This window comes from Podarcis erhardii (genome assembly GCF_964252035.2).
Source record: "Podarcis erhardii genome assembly, chromosome: 13".
NCBI classification, from domain to species: domain Eukaryota; kingdom Metazoa; phylum Chordata; class Lepidosauria; order Squamata; family Lacertidae; genus Podarcis; species Podarcis erhardii.
In genome coordinates this window covers 18,539,415-18,545,728 of record NC_138502.1, presented here as the reverse complement: position 1 = coordinate 18,545,728, position 6,314 = coordinate 18,539,415, and the positions used below count along the sequence as shown (strand labels likewise).

The 6,314-nt window shown below is 49.5% G+C and overlaps 1 long non-coding RNA gene across 1 annotated transcript in view; it reads left to right on the top strand.

The window, feature by feature from the left end:
- The window catches only part of LOC309327916, a 40,254-nt gene that overhangs the window by 18,799 nt on the left and 15,141 nt on the right, over positions 1 to 6,314 (top strand). The window lies entirely within an intron of this gene.

Genomic DNA, 6,314 nt, shown 5'->3' with positions numbered 1-6,314 from the left:
GCGGCTCGTGCGATCTCGGAAAGGGCGAGCGCTGAGCATACAGAAATCTTTTGCCCAACGCGGGGCTCGAACCCACAACCCCGAGATCTACAATCTTATGCTCTACCGACTGAGGTATTCACGCATACATATTGTTTATGTTTCCTTTTGGGAATGAGGCACAGAGGAGCCTGTGATGTCTTTAGGGTATATGGATTATATACCATATACCCTAAAGATATATATGGGTCTTGTTTCTCCCTTGGATTCTTCAAGCAGCCTTGGATTCAAATAGAAAGCAAGGCTTGCTATCTGGCTCTCTGCTTTCAGCTTTGATTCTAAGTCACATCCCTGCCAAGTTCTGCTAGAAAACTGGCTTTTGTTCTTCTCACTACCTGCAAGTTGAGAGAGGACCCATTTGGTATCTAGCACAGAGTCCCCTTTGTTCTCTTGATGGCCCATTACTCAAGCGATTACCTCATCAGGAAGCTAACCTGGGCTAACCTGGCTTATATTTTAAAATTTGCCGGATCCAGGGATTTAGGATTTGGCATCTACATAGCTGTCAACTTTCCCCTTTTCTTGTGAGGAATCTTATTCAGAATAAGGGAATTTCCCACAAACTCATAAACACACACAATGAGGGAATTTCCCACAAACTCATAAACACACACACACAACACTAGACACCACCTAGACAACACTAGACAACACACAACACCACCTCTCAGGCATTTCCCCTTCCCACAGGTTCCAAATGTTCTGCTCTCCCAAATCTCAGGAGTCCTATAACTCCATTGTTCTTGTCACAAAAAAAACCACACACGCTCTTTCCTCTTAGCCATACCCAATGATCTGCCACTTCCTATTTCCTAGAGTCCATTAATTAAATTGCTTCTTCAAAACCACTAAAATCCCCCTACCTCCTGCCTTATGATTCCCCACACAAGCCCTTTAGGGACACAGGAATCTCCGTCTTCCTCTGCATCAGAGACCGTTGGCATATCCAGCTTCCACTGGTCTTGAATCGGTGGGTTGTGGCCTGGCCCAAGGCAGCTCCAAACAGGAGCACTGCCGCCATGGAAAATATATGGAGGGAGGGGGAAATTAAGAAATGGGTCCCCCAAATGCATGTTTTGGGTTAAAAGTGGGCCCAGGGGTCTGAAAATACCTGGTTTACATGGCAGAAGCAGCCTTTCAGGGTTCCTGGCAAGAGATATTCCCAATCCTGACATGAGGGGCTTGAGATGTGGGGTACTGGCATACCACACACAGCCCACTTAAGGGTCGCCTGGGGACGGTTCCCCATCGCCTTCTCCAAGACCTTCCCTGACCCTGGGTACTGTACTTCCCATGTCTGGATCCGAGCCTTTTCTAAGAAGCGAGAGAAAGTGACCAAACTCAAGACACGGTCCCCCCCCCCTTCAAGGTCAACAGTGGGCCATGTTGCAAAGCTGTTGGCCCCCCTCCCTCTTTCTGGCCTCACCACAGGGTCCCTGTGGGGGTCTGGGGTTAGGAAAAGCATCTGGGAGGTTGAGGAATCTGGGAGAAAGTTGTGGCCAAGGAGTTGGGAGGGAGAGATGGTGGCAAAGGGGGAGCAGGAGGGGGGGAGGGGGCTGGTGCTGCTGACAGAGCGCAGAGTTCAACGCAGGTCTGGCCCCCTCATGCATGGATAGACCCAGGGCTTAAAGGGTGCAGAAAAGCTGAATCTAAACAAGACAGGGTCAGGGATAAGGGGGGGGCAAGGGCATAGCTGCTCATAAAAAGGTAAAGGTAAAGGGACCCCTGACCATTAGGTCCAGTCATGGCCGACTCTGGGGTTGCGGCGCTCATTTTGCTTTATTGGCCAAGGGATCCGGCGTACAGCTTCCGGGTCATGTGGCCAGCATGACTAAGCCACTTCTGGCAAACCAGAGCAGCGCACGTTAACACCGTTTACCTTCCTGCCGGAGCAGTACCTATATATCTACTTGCACTTTGACGTGCTTTTGAACTGCTAGGTTGGCAGAAGCAGGGACCGAGAAGCGGGAGCTCACCCCGTCGCGGGGATTCGAACTGCTGACCTTCTGATCAGCAAGCCCTAGGCTCTGTGGTTTAACCCACAGCGCCACCCGCGTCCCTTATAGCTGCTCATACCCATGCCAAAAGAAGCATGGGCAAGTGGGGAAACTGCTCAGCCCCGTGCTATCTAGGCATGGGACAAGTGCAAGTCAGAGGCGGCTTGCCACAGTCCTGTTTGTTCTTTCGGCTGGCCCTTGGAACTCAGCCAAGCCGTAGACCTTGGTAGTCTCCAACTCCAACTTTCCCTTCTATGGGGAAATGGCTGGCGATGGGGGGGGGGTCCTTTCTAGAATTATCTCCTGATAGGGCAATTACACCTCCATGCAAAATTTAAAAAGCAGAGGTCTTGTGATGTTTTGCAAGAATAACCTTGTGAAAGACCTCTCTATTCTTTGTTGCTGTAACTGTTGACTGAACACTTCTGCTAATTTCCATTGGGCAGCAACAGCCTTCGCAAAATGTGACCGCTGCCGGATCCAGAGCCTGTGGCATTTTATTTTTTTTAAATGCAAACACAAATTGTTGAAAACATAGCATCAAAATCGCATTAAAATTTGTGGTGCAAAAATAGGAAAGGGAACAAGCCAAACATGGCAGGATTTATTTGGAAGCCTTAGCAGCAGGGTGAAGAGGGGAAATCTTGCAAATGTTCCTATTGCTCTTGTTCGTCTCAGTCACTAAGTAAGCCAGCCAGAGTTCTTCGGAGGTGGGCTGTCCAGCACAGAAGAGAGTGGAACTCTCAAATTCTCATGATCTCTGGGAAAGATGCTCTTATTAATATACTCAGAGTGTGTTTCCAGACTCACCCAGACTTTGGGGTGGGATTCAGCCACAAACTGGCAAATTCAGGTTGCACAGTTATCGTTGATGGGGAGGTTCTGCACAACAGCACTCCCACCCTTTCCAAAATCAGAGTTTTTGTGATAAGGGAAAGGATGGGGAAATGCACTGAAAGGTGAGGGATGTGGCACTTGCTTTGAGGCAACGGCATCTAATCTCCCTGCAAACAAATCCAAATGAATGCTCATGAAATAGCTGTTGCCATCTATTCTCCCTTCTGGCAAATGCTCAACAGGACAGGTATTCTGGAATCTCCTGAATAATATAGCATATTTTCTATTACAGTGGTACCTCAGGTTACATATGCTTCAGGTTACAGACTCCGCTAACCCAGAAATAGTGCTTCAGGTTAAGAACTTTGCTTCAGGATGAGAACAGAAATCGGGCTCCGGCGGCGTGGTGGCAGCATGAGGCCCCATTAGCTAAAGTGGTCCTTCAGGTTAAGAACAGTTTCAGGTTAAGTACGGACCTCCGGAACGAATTAAGTACTTAACCTGAGGTACCACTGTACTTATAGCAGACCAGAGCTCCAATGGTCTAAATTAAACTGAAATACAGTAAGCCCGCAATTTACGCCAAATTAACTTGTGGGCATTCAGTTTTGCCTGTGTGGCCAAAAAAAGGGGGCGTCATTCTGGGAAAAATCACGTTGGCCACCCAGGTAAGCCCTGCCCTGCATAATCGATCACATGATGTGGCACACACACTCTATTTGAATGGCAATGACCATCAACTGGGGGGAGCAGCCCCCTTAAATATTTTATTGAGGGGGGTGAAGATCCCTTGGCCCCTAGGAATTGGCTCCTATGCTCATCTTAATATACCGTATTTTTCACCCTATAGGACGCACTTTTCCCCTTCCAAAAATGAAGGGGAAATGTATGTGCGTCCTATGGGGCGAATGCAGGCTTTCGCTGAAGCCTGGAGCTCTTCAGGCTTCTGGAAGCTCTCAGCAAGCCTTGGGAGCCCGCGGGAGTTCCCGTCGGGCTCCCTAGGCTTGCGGATAGCAGCCTGCATCTTGAAGCCTGGGGAGCGCTGCACAGCGCACCCCGGGCTTCGGTTCCCCAACCTGGTTTGGAGGCTGGTGGCAGGGAGAAGTGCGCTTCTCCCTGCCGCCAGCCCCGCAAGCTCGGGGGACAGCGGGGAGGTGCAGCACGCCTTCCTGCTGTTCCCCGACCTGGTTTGGGCTTCAGGCAGATATCCACAAGCAGTGGGAGCCCGGCGGAAAGTAGCAATGGTCTCCCAAGGCTTGCGGAGAGCTGCCTGTTCTGTGGGCTGGGGTCGGGGGAAGCTCGGGCTTCCCCCGCCCCAGCCCCGCGTCGGGGGGGGGGAATAATTTCCCCCCCTTTATTTCCCCCCTCCAAAACTAGGTGCATCCTATGGGCCGGTGTGTCCTATAGGGCGAAAAATACGGTAACCACAAGCAGCTGCCTCTCACTGGGGGCTTACGGGGGATTAAGGGACAAGACTTCGGGGTCAGGAGGTTATGTCACAAGGAGAGACTTGACTTCTGACAGACCTCTGACCCCTATACATCCTCTCCTCCCCGTAAGGAAAATAAGGGTGCATACTTAAGGGACCCCTGACCATTAGGTCCAGTTGTGACCGACTCTGGGGTTGCAGCGCTCATCTCGCTTTATTGGCCGAGGGAGCTGGTGTACAGCTTCCGGGTTATGTGGCCAGCATGACTAAGCTGCTTCTGGCGAACCGGAGCAGTGCACGGAAATGCCATTTACCTTCCCGCCAGAGCGGTACCTATTTATCTACTTGCACTTTGACATGCTTTTGAACTGCTAGGTTGGCAGGAGTTGGGACCAAACAATGGGAGCTCACTCCGTCGCGGGGATTCGAACCGCCGACCTTCTGATCAGCAAGTCCTAGGCACTGTGGTTTAACCCAGAGCGCCACCCGCATCCCTTACTATACCTTTAAAGCATATACAAAGCACGTTTCCCACCACAAAGAATTCTGGGCATGGTAGTTTGCCCCTCGCAGAGTTCTTGTTCCTAGCAATCCTTAACAAACCACAGCACCCAGGATTCTTTGAAGGAAAGAATGTGCTCTGAGTGGGCTCTAAAGGACAATAGTATGTGGGCTGTCAGACAATAAAAGGGCTGTGTGGGTGGAAATAATGGAAGTGGGGTGGGCAGCCAAGCTTAGGGGCTGAACACGTAGGAGTTCAGGTTAGATGGCTGTCACCATCTCAGGGAATCAATATTTGCTCTGTGTGGGTGTAAGGAGAAAGTATGGACAGGAGAAGGGAACTTTCCCTGGGGAAATCCCTAGAGCAAGATGGGTGGGACTTGACTCTCTGTGTGGGTGCGAAATTGTTTGTGTTTTCTGATAAGCCTTGGGTTGGTTGTTAATGCTACTAGCTGTGGGTGGCAAGAGCACAGAAGTCTCCACATTCTTGCAACCAGCCCTTTACTCTCATATCAAGGATGACTTACGAGGCTGGAGCTGGTGGCTTATTTCTTAATCCCACAAAAGTCTGAAATGGAGCAGAACGAGCTGTAAGCTTTGTCTGGGGTCAATGAGCACTAACAGAGCATTGGGTAACCCCCCCCAAACCTCTGCCCCACCAGTTTTGATTAGAATTCTTGCAGTGACAGTCGCTTGGCCATAGAGATATTTCTAGTACAGTGGTACCTCAGGTTAAGTACTTAATTTGTTCCGGAGGTCCGTTCTTAACCCGAAACTGTTCTTAACCTGAAGCACCACTTTAGCTAATGGAGCCTCCTGCTGCCGCTGCACCACTGGAGCACAATTTCTGTTCTCATCCTGAAGCAAAGTTCTTAACCTGAAGCACTATTTCTGGGTTAGCGGAGTCTGTAACTTGAAGCATCTGTAACCTGAAGCGTATGTAACCCGGGGTACCACTGTATAGGAACATAGGAAGTTGCCTCTTGTTTCCAGTGAACATACATATAAATGCCAGTGCATTGGCAGTGCGTTGGACCAGATGTCCTCTGATGTCCCCTCCAGATCTGATTCTGCGGCCATGAGAAGTGTGAACCGGATCCTTAAAAATGTTCTCTGCTTGCACCAACCATGTTTTAACAGAGCATTTGTCAAAGACAAAAAGAGATCGGAAAAGTGATTTACCAGGACCCAGAAGAATAGGGACTGCCTAAGCCTTGATAATTGTAGCTTGTCTAAAGGGTGGCAAAGAAATGACGGCAGGTTTCGCTTTTATAGGCATACAAAAGAGTTTATGTTAGAGAAGCAGCTAGTAATACATATGCAACATTTTGCAGATGACTATGGGGACACCCCAATACCAAGGAAAGTTTTGTCCAAACATCCTTCCCCACAAAATTACATATTTGCTGAAGGCTCTATTGTGCTGTCTATCTGCTTGTTAGGCTCATTTCCTGTACAACTGCCTATCTTCCACTGATAATGCTAGGAGGATATTTGGATAATGATAGGCT